The 15,343-nt window shown below is 37.2% G+C and overlaps 1 protein-coding gene across 8 annotated transcripts in view; it reads left to right on the forward strand.

The window, feature by feature from the left end:
• Nucleotides 1-15,343, forward strand: part of PIP5K1B (phosphatidylinositol-4-phosphate 5-kinase type 1 beta) — a 484,296-nt gene that overhangs the window by 264,084 nt on the left and 204,869 nt on the right. The window lies entirely within an intron of this gene.

Raw genomic sequence — 15,343 nt, forward strand, 5'->3', positions numbered from 1 at the left:
GAGTACTACCTCCCCCTCCCTGTTCCCTGCAGGTTGTTGCCAACACATAAAGGCTGTGGGCACTAACCTCCATAACCAGGCTACCCCTGCCCATAGTTGCACAAAGCCTTACCCACCCTCCTCCCCAAGCTGTGTGCATCAGTTTACAGTAATCCTAGACCCATGTATAGACACAGGCCCCCAATCAAGTCATTCAACTCTAGGAACTGCATTTTACAGCAGTCCTACAACCACCCATGCACACAGCCCTCAGCCACACTTCCCAGCTCTGAGAAAGAAATCCTGAAAGGTGTTGTCAACAAGAGACTGGCCCTACAAGAAATAGTAAAAGGAGTTCTGCTGGCTTAAAAAAAAAAAAAAAAAAAAAGACAGGAGAGGGAGGTCTGGAGGAGGGCACAGAATTGAACAATACCACTAAGGGTAACTTAAAGAATACAAAGAGAAGAAGGGAAAAGAACATATAGATCTGGCAAAATAAAAAAGATATGATGGTGGTTTCAAGAAATGCCTTTTGGAGACTTCTGGAGAAGATGGCGGCTTAGTAAGATGCGCGGATCTTAGTTTCTCCTCCAGGACAGCTACTAGGGGAGTAGAAACAATACAGAACAGCTCCCAAAGCCACGACAGAGATAAAAAAGACAGCGTACCCCATCCTGGAACGTCTGGCTGGCTGAGAGAACCCGCTCTGGTGAGATCGCCGAGGGGCACGGGCTTCACCAGGCGGGGCAGCAAGCGGCCGGAGTCACTCCCTTCCCCCTCCCCGGGCCGACTGGGAGAATCGGACAGGCGGTCCCCTCAAACCGCGGCGGCTGGCGCCCACACCACACGCGGCCCCCCGGACCAACTGAGAGAATTGGATCGGAAATCCCCAGGCCGCGGAGAACGGCGATGGGGGGGGCCCTTCCAAACCCGTGACTCCCCGGGAATGTGCACTCTCCCGGGCGGGCCGCTGCGACTGGTGCCCTCCCACCAAGTTTGGCGCCCCGGGCCGACTAGGAAATTCAGACGGACGCTTTCCCGGGCTGTGGCGGCCAGCGACCCTCCCCGTGTTCGGACACCGGGCCGGCTGGCATTCTTCCAAGCCGCTTTGGCTAGCGAACCTCCCGGACGGCGAGAGTTTTCCAAAGCTAAAGGACCCACAGCACCTTTTACTGGTGGGACCCGCAGACAAACGTGTGCCACGAGTGCCACCTACTGGGCAGGATAAGAAAAACAGAACCCAGAGATTTCACAGAAAAATCTTAAAACCTTGTTGGGTCCGACACCCAGGGAAATCTGACTAAATGCCCAGACGCCAGCAGCAGAAGATAACTGTCCACGCTCAGAAGATTGAGAATATGGCCCAGTCAAAGGAACAAACCAATAGTTCAAATGAGATACAAGAGCTGAGATAACTAATGCTGAATATACGAACAGAAATGGAAAACCTCTTCAAAAATGAAATCAATAAATTGAGGGAGGACATGAAGAGGACATGGGCTGAACATAAAGAAGAAATAGAAAAACTGAAAAAACAAATCACAGAACTTATGGAAGTGAAGGATAAAGTAGAAAAGATGGAAAAAACGATGGATACCTACAATGATAGATTTAAAGAGACAGAAGATAGAATTAGTGATTTGGAGGATGAAACATCTGAATTCCAAAAAGAAACAGAAACTATCGGGAAAAGAATGGAAAAATTTGAACAGGGTATCAGGGAACTCAAGGACAATATGAACCGCACAAATATACGTGTGGTGGGTGTCCCAGAAGGAGAAGAGAAGGGAAAAGGAGGAGAAAAACTAATGGAAGAAATTATCACTGAAAATTTCCCAACTCTTATGAAAGACCTAAAATTACAGATCCAAGAAGTGCAGCGCACCCCAAAGAGATTAGACACAAATAGGCGTTCTCCAAGACACTTACTAGTTAGAATGTCAGAGGTCAAAGAGAAAGAGAGGATCTTGAAAGCAGCAAGAGAAAAACAATCCATCACATACAAGGGAAACCCAATAAGACTATGTGTAGATTTCTCAGCAGAAACCATGGAAGCTAGAAGACAGTGGGATGATATATTTAAATTACTAAAAGAGAAAAACTGCCAACCAAGACTCCTATATACAGCAAAATTATCCTTGAAAAATGAGGGAGAAATTAAAACATTCTCAGACAAAAAGTCACTGAGAGAATTTGTGACCAAGAGACCAGCTCTGCAAGAAATACTAAAGGGAGCACTAGAGTCAGATACAAAAAGACAGAAGAGACAGGTATGGAGAAGAGTGTAGAAAGAAGGAAAATCAGATATGATATATATAATACAAAAGGCAAAATGGTAGAGGAAAATATTATCCAAACAGTAATAACACTAAATGTCAATGGACTGAATTCCCCAATCAAAAGACATAGATTGGCAGAATGGATTAAAAAACAGGATCCTTCTATATGCTGTCTACAGGAAACACATCTTAGACCCAAAGATAAACATAGGTTGAAAGGGAAAGGTTGGGAAAAGATATTTCATGCAAATAACAACCAGAAAAGAGCAGGGGTGGCTATACTAATATCCAACAAATTAGACTTCAAATGTAAAACAGTTAAAAGAGACAAAGAAGGACACTATCTACTAATAAAAGGAACAATTAAACAAGAAGACATAACAATCATAAATATTTACGCACCGAACCAGAATGCCCCAAAATACGTGAGGAATACACTGCAAACACTGAAAAGGGAAATAGACTCATATACCATAATAGTTGGAGACTTCAATTCACCACTCTCATCAATGGACAGAACATCTAGACAGAGGATCAATAAAGAAATAGAGAATCTGAATATTACTATAAATGAGCTAGACTTAACAGACATTTATAGGACATTACATCCCACAACAGCAGGATACACCTTTTTCTCAAGTGCTCATGGATCATTCTCAAAGATAGACCATATGCTGGGTCACAAAGCAAGTCCTAACAAATTTAAAAAGATTGAAATCAAACACAACACTTTCTCGGATCATAAAGGAATGAAGTTGGAAATCAATAATAGGCGGAGTGCCAGAAAATTCACAAATACGTGGAGGCTCAACAACACACTCCTAAACAACGAGTGGGTCAAAGAAGAAATTGCTAGAGAAATTAGCAAATACCTCAAGGCGAATGAAAACGAAAACACAACATATCAAAACCTATGGGACGCAGCAAAGGCAGTGCTAAGAGGGAAATTTATTGCCCTAAATGCCTACATCAGAAAAGAAGAAAAGGCAAAAATTCAGGAATTAACTATCCATTTGGAAGAACTGGAGAAAGGACAGCAAACTAATCCCAAAGCAAGCAAAAGGAAAGAAATAACAAAGATTAGAGCTGAAATAAATGAAATTGAAAACATGAAAACAATAGAGAAAATCAATAAGACCAGAAGTTGGTTCTATGAGAAAATCAATAAGATTGATGGGCCCTTAGCAAGATTGACAAAAAGAAGAAGAGAGAGGATGCAAATAAATAAGATCAGAAATGGAAGAGGAGACATAACTACTGACCTCACAGAAATAAAGGAGGTAATAACAGGATACTATGAACAACTTTACGCTAATAAATACAACAATTTAGATGAAATGGACGGGTTCCTGGAAAGACATGAACAACCAACTTTGACTCAAGAAGACATAGATGACCTCAACAAACCAATCACAAGTAAAGAAATTGAATTAATCATTCAAAAGCTTCCTAAAAAGAAAAGTCCAGGACCAGACGGCTTCACATGTGAATTCTATCAAACATTCCAGAAAGAATTAGTACCAACTCTCCTCAAACTCTTCGACATAATCGAAGTGGAGGGAAAACTACCTAATTCATTCTATGAAGCCAACATCACCCTCATACCAAAACCAGGCAAAGATATTACAAAAAAAGAAAACTACAGGCCAATCTCTCTAATGAATATAGATGCAAAAATCCTCAATAAAATTCTAGCAAATCGTATCCAACAACACATTAAAAGAATTATACATCATGACCAAGTAGGATTCATCCCAGGTATGCAAGGATGGTTCAACATAAGAAAATCAATTAAGGTAATACACCATATCAACAAATCAAAGCAGAAAAATCACATGATCATCTCAATTGATGCAGAGAAGGCATTTGACAAGATTCAACATCCTTTCCTGTTGAAAACACTTCAAAAGATAGGAATACAAGGGAACTTCCTTAAAATGATAGAGGGAATATATGAAAAACCCACAGCTAATATCATCCTCAATGGGGAAAAATTGAAAACTTTCCCCCTAAGATCAGGAACAAGACAAGGATGTCCACTATCACCACTATTATTCAACATTGTGTTGTAGGTTCTAGCCAGAGCAATTAGACAAGAAAAAGAAATACAAGGCATCAAAATTGGAAAGGAAGAAGTAAAACTATCACTGCTTGCAGACGATATGATACTATACGTCGAAAACCCGGAAAAATCCACAACAAAACTACTAGAGCTAATAAATGAGTACAGCAAAGTAGCAGGTTACAAGATCAACATTCAAAAATCTGTATCATTTCTATACACTAGCAATGAACAAGCTGAGGGGGAAATCAAGAAACAAATCCCATTTACAATTGCAACTAAAAGAATAAAATACCTAGGAATAAATTTAAAGAGACAAAAAACCTATGTAAAGAAAACTACAAAAAACTGCTAAAAGAAATCACAGAAGACCTAAATAGATGGACGGGCATACCGTGTTCATGGATTGGAAGACTAAATATAGTTAAGATGTCAATCCTACCTAAATTGATTTACAGATTCAATGCAATACCAATCAAAATCCCAACAACTTATTTTTCAGAAATAGAAAAACCAATAAGCAAATTTATCTGGAAGGGCAGGGTGCCCCGAATTGCTAAAAACATCTTGAGGAAAAAAAACGAAGCTGGATGTCTCGCGCTGCCTGACTTTAAGGCATATTATGAAGCCACAGTGGTCAAAACAGCATGGTATTGGCATAAAGATACATATATCGACCAATGGAATTGAATAGAGTGCTCAGATATAGACCCTCTCATCTTTGGACATTTGATCTTTGATAAGGCAGTCAAGCCAACTCACCTGGGACAGAGCAGTCTCTTCAATAAATGGTGCCTAGAGAACTGGATATCCATATGCAAAAGAATGAAAGAAGACCCATCTCTCACACCCTATACAAAAGTTAACTCAAAATGGATCAAAGATCTAAACATTAGGTCTAAGACCATAAAACAGTTAGAGGAAAATGTTGGGAGATATCTTATGGATCTTACAACTGGAGGTGGTTTTATGGACCTTAAACCTAAAGCAAGAGCACTGAAGAAGGAAATAAATAAATGGGAACTCCTCAAAATTAAACACTTTTGTGCATCAAAGAACTTCATCAAGAAAGTAGAAAGACAGCCTACACAATGGGAATCAATATTTGGAAACGACATATCAGATAAAGGTCTAGTATCCAGAATTTATAAAGAGATTGTTCATCTCAACAACAAAAAGACAGCCAACCCAATTACAAAATGGGAAAAAGACTTGAACAGACACCTCTCAGAAGAGGAAATACGGATGGCCAAGAGGCACATGAAGAGATGCTCAATGTCCCTGGCCATTAGAGAAATGCAAATCAAAACCACAATGAGATATCATCTCACACCCACCAGAATGGCCATTATCAACAAAACAGAAAATGACAAGTGCTGGAGAGGATGCGGAGAAAGAGGCACACTTATCCACTGTTGGTGGGAATGTCAAATGGTACAACCACTGTGGAAGGCAGTTTGGCGGTTCCTCAAAAAGCTGAATATAGAATTGCCATACGACCCAGCAATACCATTGCTAGGTATCTACTCAAAGGACTTAAGGGCAAAGACACAAACGGACATTTGCACACCAATGTTTATAGCAGCATTATTTACAATTGCAAAGAGATGGAAACAGCCAAAATCTCCATCAACAGAAGAGTGGCTAAACAAACTGTGGTATATACATACGATGGAATATTATGCAGCTTTAAGACAAGATAAACTTATGAACCATGTAATAACATGGATGGACCTAGAGAATATTATGCTGAGTGAATCCAGCCAAAAACTAAAGGACAAATACTGTATGGTCCCACTGATGTGAACGGACATTCGAGAATAAACTTGAAATATGTCATTGGTAACAGAGTTCAGCAGGAGTTAGAAACAGGGTAAGACAATGGGTAATTGAAGCTGAAGGGATACAGACTGTGCAACAGGACTAGATACAAAAACTCAAAAATGGACAGCACAATAATACCTAATTGTAAAGTAATCATGTTAAAACACTGAATGAAGCTGCATCTGAGCTATAGGTTTTTGTTTTGTTTTGTTTTGTTTTGTTTTGATTTTACTATTATTACTTTTATTTTTTTCTCTATATTAACATTCTATATCTTTTTCGGTTATGTTGCTAGTTCTTCTAAACCAATGCAAATGTACTAAGAAATGATGATCATGCATCTATGTGATGATGTTAAGAATTAATGATTGCATGTGTAGAATGGTATGATCTCTAAATGTTGGGTTAATTTCTTTTTTTCCGTTAATTAAAAAAAAAAAAAGAGAAGGGATAATTGGAGATGAAGGGATACAGACTGTACAACGGGACTGGATATAAAAACTCAGAAATGGACAGCACAATACTACCCAATTGTAATGCAATTATGTTAAAACACTGAATGAAGCTGCATGTGAGGTATAGGTTTTTTGTTTTTGTTTTTTTTGTTTTTTTTTCTTTCTATTATTGTTTTAATTCTTATTCTGTTGTCTTTTTATTTCTTTTTCTAAATCGATGCAAATGTACTAAGAAATGATGAATATGCAACTATGTGATGTTATTAAGAATTACTGATTGTACATGTAGATTGGAATGATTTCTAATTGTTTTGTTAATTCTTTTTTTAATAAAAAAAAATCTATAGCATTTCTATACACTAGCAATGAACAAGCAGAGGGGGAAATCAAGAAATGAATCCCATTTACAATTGCAACTAAAAGAATAAAATACCTAGGAATAAATTTAACTAAAGAGACAAAAAACCTATATAAAGAAAACTACAAAAAACTGCTAAAAGAAATCACAGAAGACCTAAATAGATGGAACAGCATACCGTGTTCATGGATTGGAAGCCTAAATATAGTTAAGATGTCAATCCTACCTAAATTGATTTACAGATTCAATGCAATACTAAACAAAATCCCAACAACTTATTTTTCAGAAATAGAAAAACCAATAAGCAAATTTATCTGGAAGGGCAGGGTGCCCCGAATTGCTAAAAACATCTTGAGGAAAAAAAACGAAGCTGGAGGTCTTGCACTGCCTGACTTTAAGGCATATTATGAAGCCACAGTGGTCAAAACAGCATGGTATTGGCATAAAGATACATATATCGACCAATGGAATCGAATAGAGTGCTCAGATATAGACCCTCTCATCTATGGACATTTGATCTTTTGTAAGGCAGTCAAGCCAACTCACCTGGGACAGAACAGTCTCTTCAACAAATGGTGCCTAGAGAACTGGATATCCATATGCAAAAGAATGAAAGAAGACCCATATCTCACACCCTACACAAAAGTTAACTCAAAATGGATCAAAGATCTAAACATTAGGTCTAAGACCATAAAACAGTTAGAGGAAAATGTAGGGAGATATCTTATGAATCTTACAATTGGAGGCAGTTTTATGGACCTTAAACCTAAAGCAAGAGCACTGAAGAAGGAAATAAATAAATGGGAGCTCCTCAAAATTAAACACTTTTGTGCATCAAAGAACTTCATCAAGAAAGTAGAAAGACAGCCTACACAATGGGAATCAATATTTGGAAACGACATATCAGATAAAGGTCTAGTATCCCGAATTTATAATGAGATTGTTCAACTCAACAACAAAAAGACAGCCAACCCAATCACAAAATGGGAAAAAGACTTGAATAGACACCTCTCAGAGGAGAAAATACAAATGGCCAAAAGGCACATGAAGAGATGCTCAATGTCCCTGGCCATTAGAGAAATGCAAATCAAAACCACAATGAGATATCATCTCACACCCACCAGAATGGCCATTATCAACAAAACAGAAAATGACAAGTGCTGGAGAGGATGCAGTGAAAGAGGCACACTTATCCACTGTTGGTGGGAATGTCAAATGGTACAACCACTGTGGAAGGCAGTTTGGCGGTTCCTCAAAAAGCTGAATATAGAATTGCCATACGACCCAGCAATACCATTGCTGGGAATCTACTCAAAGGAATTAAGGGCAAAAACTCAAACAGACATTTGCACACCAATGTTTATAGCAGCGTTATTTACAATTGCAAAGAGATGGAAACAGCCAAAATGTCCATCAACAGACGAGTGGCTAAACAAACTGTGGTATATACATACGATGGAATATTATGCAGCTTTAAGACAGGATAAACTTATGAAGCATAATATCCATGGATGGACCTAGAGAACATTATGCTGAGTGAGTCTAGCCAAAAACTAAATGACAAATACTGTATGTTCCCAATGATGTGAGTTGACACTCGAGAATAAACTTGGAATATGTCATTGGTAACAGAGTTCAGCAGGAGTTAGAAACAGGGTAAGATAATGGGTAATTGGAGCTGATGGGATACAGACTGTGCAATAGGACTAGATACAAAAACTCAAAAATGGACAGCACAATAATACCTAATTGTAAAGTAATCATGTTAAAACACTGAATGAAGCTGCATCCGAGCTATAGGTTTTTGTTTTGTTTTGTTTTGTTTTGTTCTTACTATTATTGCTTTTATTTTTTTTCTCTGTATTAACATTCTATATCTTTTTTGGTTGTATTGCTAGTTCTTCTAAACCGATGCAAATGTACTAAGAAACGATGATCATGCATCTATGTGATGATGTTAAGAATTACTGATTGCATATGTAGAATGGTATGATTTCTAAAAAAAAAAAAAAAAAAAGGATAGCACAATGCTACCTAATTGTAATGTAATTATGTTAAAACACTGAATGAAGCTGCATCTGAGTTATAGTTGTTTTTATTCTTATATATTTTTGTATTTTTTATTTTTATTTTTATTTTTTCTCTATATTATCATTTTATTTCTTTTTCTGTTGTCTTGCTATTTCTTTTTCTAAATCGATGCATATGTACTAAGAAATGATGATCATACATCTATGTGATGATATTAAGAATTACTGATTGCATATGTAGAATGGAATGATTTCTAAATGTTGTGTTACTTAATTTTTTTAATTAATAAAAAAAGGGGAAAAAAGATGATATCATCAATAAAAAAAAAGAAATGCCTTTTTAGTAACAACTTTGAATATTAACGGGTTAAATTTACCAATTAAAAGATACAGATTGGCAGAATGAATTAAGAAATATAATCTAGCTTACAAGAGACCCATTTTAGACACAAGGATACAGATAGATTGAAAGTGAAAGGATGGAAAAAGATTTTCCATGCAAGTTGTAACCAGTGAAAACAGAAGTAGCCATACTAATATCAGACAAAATAGATTTTAAATGTAAGGACGTCATAAAAGACAAGGATACTATATACTAATTAAAGGGTAGATTCACCAAGAACAGTCGTAAATGTTTATGCTCCCAATCAAGGAGCTCCAAAGTACATAAGATAGACATTAGCAAAACTGAAGGGACTGATAGATGTTTCAACAATAACAGTAGGAGACTTCAATACACCACTTTCCTCTATTGATAGAACAACCAGACAGAAGATCAACAAGGAAATACAGAAGTTAAATAACTTGATGAATGAATTAGACCTAACAAACATATATAGGTCATTGCATCCAAAGCACAAGGATATACATTCTTCTCTAGTGTTCATGGAACATTCTCCATGATAGATCATATGCTGGGGAACAAAACAGGTCTTGATAATTTTAAAAATACTGAAATAATTTTCAGTATTTTTTCCCAGTATTTGTTCCCCAGCATATGATCTATCATGGAGAATGTTCCATGAACACTAGAGAAGAATGTATATCCTTGTGCTTTGGATGCAATGACCTATATATGTTTGTTAGGTCTAATTCATTCATCAAAGCCCTTTCTCTGATCACAGTGGGATGAAGCTGGATCTCAATAACCACCAAAGAATGAGAAAACATGTAAACATATGGAGATTAAATAGCACACTCTTAAACAACCAGTGGGACAAAGAAGCAATCACTAGAAAAATCAGTAGCTATCTGGAGTTGAATGAAAATGAGAATACAACTTACTAGAACTTATGGGATGCAACGAAGGCTGTGCTAAGAGGGAAATTTATTGCTCTAAAGGCCTGTATTAAAAAACGCAAGAACAAAAATTAAAGACTTAACCAGTACACACAGAAGAACTTGAGAAAGCAGTAAACTAACCCCAAAGCAATTAAAAGAAGAGAAATAACAAAGATTAAAGCAGACATAAATGAATGGGCAAACAATAGAAAGAATCAATAAAACCAAAAGTTGGATCTTTCAGAAAATCAATAAAATTGATGGGCCACTAGCAAGACTGACAAAAAAAGAGGATGCAAATAAATAAAATCAGAAATGAGAAGGGATACATTACCACAGACCCTAAAGAAATAAAAGAAATCATGAAAGAATACTAAGAACAATTATATGCCAACAAATAGACAATTTAGAGGAAATGGACAAATTCCTGGAGACACACAAACAAGTTAAACTGTCTCAGGAAGAAATAGAAGATCTCAACAAACCAATCACAAGTAAAGAGATTCAATCAGTCATCAAAAATCTTTCCTACAAAGAAAGCCCAGGGCGAGATGGCTTCACAGAGGAATTTTATCAAACATTCCAAAAAGAACTACTACCAATCCTGCTCAAGCTTTTCCAAAAAATTAAGGGAAAAGGAACTCTACCTAACTCATTTTATGAAGCTAATATCATTTTAATACCAAAAGATGCTATAAGAGAGAAAAACTACAGGCTAATATCCCTAATGAACATAGATGTAAAAATTCTCAATAAAATATTAGCAAATTGAATCCAACAACACATTGAGAGAATTATACACCATGACCAAGTGGGGTTTATACAAGGAATGCAAAGATGGTTCAATGCAAGAAAATCAATTAATGTAATACAGCACATTAACAAATCAAAAGGGAAAAATCACGTGATCATCTCTATTGATGCTGAAAAAGCATTTGACAAAATTCAGCATCCTTTTCTGATAAAATGCTCCAAAAGATAGGAATCAAAGGTAACCACCTCAATATGATAAGGGGAATATATGAAAAATTGATAGCCAGCATCGTACTCAATGGAGAGAGACTGAAAGTTTTCCCTCTAAGATCAGGAACAAGAGAAGGATGCCCACCGTCACCGCTATTGTACTAGAAGTTCTAGCTGGAGCATTCCGGCAGGACAAATAAATAAAAGGCATCCAAATAGGAAAGGAAGAAGTAAAACTCTCATTATTTGCAGATAACATGATACTATACTTGGAAGATCCTGAGAAATCTATAGCAAAGTTACTTGAACTAATAAACAAATTCAGCAAGGTGGCAGAATATAAAATTAATGTGCAAAAACTAGTAACATTTCTATACACAAGGAATGACTTAGCTGAGGGGTCAGTTAAGGAAAAAATTCCATCCAAAATAGCAACAAAAAGAATCAAGTGCTTAACAATGAACTTAACTAGGAGTATAAAGGACTTGTACACAGAAAACTATATAATGTTGCTAAAAGAAATCAAAGGAGATCTAAATAGGTGGAAAGACATCCCCTGCTAATGAATAAGAAGGCTAAATATAGTTAAGATGTCTAAGCTCCCCAAATTGATCTACATATTCAACACAGTACCAATCAAAATTCCAACAACCTACTTTGAAGATTTGGAAAAGCTAATTACCAAAGTTATCTGGAAGAGAAAGAGACCCTGAATAGCAAAAAGCATCCTTAAAAAGAAGAAGTGGGAGGATTAACACTCCCTGACTTTAAAACCTGTTATAAAGCCACAGTGGTCCAAACAACATGGAACTGGCACAAAGACAGAAGCATTGACCAATGGAATCGAGTCGAGAGTGCAGAAATAGACCACCTAATCTATGGTCAACCGATTTTTGAGAAGGCCCCAAAATCCTCTGAAGTGGGGTGAAATAGTCTTTTCAATAATGAGGCATGGATGAACTGTGTATCAATAACCAAAAGAATGAAAGAGGACCTCTATCTTACATGCTACACAGAAATTAGCTCAAAGGAGATCAAACACCTAAATAGAAGAACTAGCACCATAAAGCTTCTAGAAGAAAATGTAGGGAAACATCCTCAAGACCTAGTAATAGGAGGTAGCTTCCTAAACTTTACTCCCAAAGCACAAGCAACAAAAGAAAAAAATAGAAAAACAAACTCCTCAAAATCAAGTGCTTCTACACCTCAAAAGACTTTGTCAAAAAGGTAAAGAGGCAGCCAACTCAATGGGAGAAAATATTTGGAAATCACATATCAAACAAAGGTTTGATTTCCTGTATATACAAAGAAATCACACAACTCAACAAGAACAAACAACCCAATTATAAAATGGGCTAAAGATATGAGTAGGCATTTTTCTGAAGAGCAAATACAGATGGCTCAAAAGCACATGAAGAGAAGCTCATTTTCATTGGCTATAAGGGAAATGCAGATCAAGACTACAATGAGATACCACCTCACACCTATAAGAATGGCTGCTATTAAAGAAACAGGAAACTATAAATGTTGGAGAGGACATGGAGAAATTGGGACACATATGCACAGCTGGTGGGAATGTATAATGGTGCAGCCACTATGGAAGACTGTTTGGCAGTTCCTTAGGAAACTAAATATTGAGTTGCCCTATGACCCAGCAATAGCACTACTTGGTATATACCCAGAAGAGCTGAAAACAATGACACAAACAGACATTTGCACACTGATGTTCATAGCAGCATTATTCATAATCACCAAAAGATAGAAACAAACCAAATGCCCATGAACAGGCAAGTGGATCAACAAAATGTGATATATACATATGATGGAATATTATGCAGCAGTAAGACAAAATGACATCCTGAAGTACATGACAAGATGGATGAGACTTGAGGACATAATGCTGAGCGAAATTAGCCAGACGCAAAAGGATAGCTGCTGTATGATTCTACTTTTATGATCACCATAAAGGTATAATCAGAGGCTTATAATACAGAATATACTGGACTTACAGATACATAGAAGCTAGAGATGGGTGAACCATTAGCTAATGAGGTTGAACGCCAATGTAAGGGAATAGATAGGAGTGAGGGTGGTTCTCTAGTGGGTCTATATTGAAGATGAACAAGATTGAAGGGGGCTTTATAGATGTACGTGTCCCACTGATTAACACTCGAAATAAAATTAATTCTCACAAGAATTACTTCAAAGATATGATGATTCTTGTATAAAGAGTGATTAAGTCCAGGGTACGGGGGGTAAACTGCTATTGCATGCTATGAGCTATGTTGAAAAGGAAACCATCAGCACTACCACAGCAACAGCAGAGGTAGATAACGGGGGGAGGAACAAGAATTAAGAGAAGGTTTAGATTTCCTGTTTGGTGAGGATGTGTTTATTGGTTTTCTTTCTCTTTGGGAGAATGTTGATGGACTGTGAACTTTGAACCCTATATATGATGCCCAGTGAATGCAGGTGGCTGAAGGATGACTGACTGAGAAGTAGATTGGCGAACAATGGTATATATTTAGGAATGAAGGCTGTGCTGCTACAAAAAGGAACAAAGTTGTGAGGCATGCAATGATGTGAATGAACATGTGGAACATTCAGTAACCAAAATAAGCCAGAAACAAAAGAACAAGAATGCTTTGGCCCCATTATAAAAAGTCTTATAAGAAAACAGGGGCCTAGATTGTATGCTTTTAGAGCAGACACATTAAATCTAGTGTAGTGATTATTTTTTCTGGATTTTGAGAGGCTGTTTTATATATAACTTGATTTTTAAAAATAAGAACAAAGCTGAACAGGTTGGGGTTAAAGTAATTCAGAACATAGGGGTAAGAAAGACAGTGTCTATATTTTATAATCACACATACTCTTTGAGATCATTGGAAGAAAGGTTTTTTTGGTCTTGAACTGAAATTTTCTGTAGTGCATAATCTAATTCAACCTATCTGTATAGCTCATTTGAACAATTGAAACACAGGGAGCACAGAATAGAAAGAAGTCCTTTAATCCTGTATAGATTATTGTAATGCCTGGATACATCCTAGAGTATATTAAGCAGATAATCGAAAAGTCTTGGCATAGGGTGCATGGGTAGTTCAGTGGTAGAATGCTCGCCTTTCATGTGGGAGACCCGAGTTCAATTCCTGGACCATCCACTGAAAAAAAAAAATTAAGTATTGGCATAGTCCCTTGAGGGATGGAGGGAAAAATATGGAACTATTAAACCTTACTATCAGGGAATCCTCTGATAGCGTGTCAAACTTTAGGGACACCAAAATCAATAGACCATGCCTTTGATCATGAGGCTTGCTCTTGTGAAGCTTATGTAGGTAGCAGAGAAGCTTAGACTACCTATAGGCATGCCTAAGAGTTACTTCTGGAGGACCTCTTTTGTTGCTCAGATGTGGCCTCAGTCTTTCTAAGCCCAACTCTCTAAGTGAAATCATTGCCCTCCCCAATTAGTGGGAAATGACATCCAGGGGTGAAAGTCTCCCTGGCAACATGGGAGATGACTCTCAGGAATGAATCAAGACCTGGCACCATGGGATCACCAATTCTATCCTGACTGAAAGGGGAAAAAGAAGTATAATTAATAAAGTATCAATGGCAGAAAGAGTTCCAACAGAGTCAAGAGGCTACTGTGGAGGTTGCTCTTAGGCAAGCTTCAGTTAGACCTTGCTACCTATCATAAACTGCCCTCCCCCAACCAGGACCATTCCAGCCAATCCTAAAGAACACCTAGGGCAATTTATAAGATTCCACAAGGGTTCCAGGCACTAGAGTAACTTTCTAGAAACCTTCAACCTCCAGATGGGTCCCTGGTCCAGTTAAGCCTGAAACCTAGCCCAGCCTCTGCAGAACATCAAATAGTTCCATCTCCCTACCCCATATTAGTGACAGATCCTTCCAATATGAAAAATTTAGAATTGCCATAGCCAAAACACACCTAAAGAGAGGGATGGAAAAATCAAAGGTGATGGTGGAATTATATAGAAAAAATAGGATTTAAGAAATGAATATGAATGCTGAAGCATTAGATTGATATCTCTTTTAGTCTTCAATTTTTTAGAACAGCTAGAAGTAGAACTAAAACTGTGAACTTTTGA

Source organism: Tamandua tetradactyla, chromosome 2 (assembly GCF_023851605.1).
Source record: "Tamandua tetradactyla isolate mTamTet1 chromosome 2, mTamTet1.pri, whole genome shotgun sequence".
Lineage (NCBI taxonomy): Eukaryota > Metazoa > Chordata > Mammalia > Pilosa > Myrmecophagidae > Tamandua > Tamandua tetradactyla.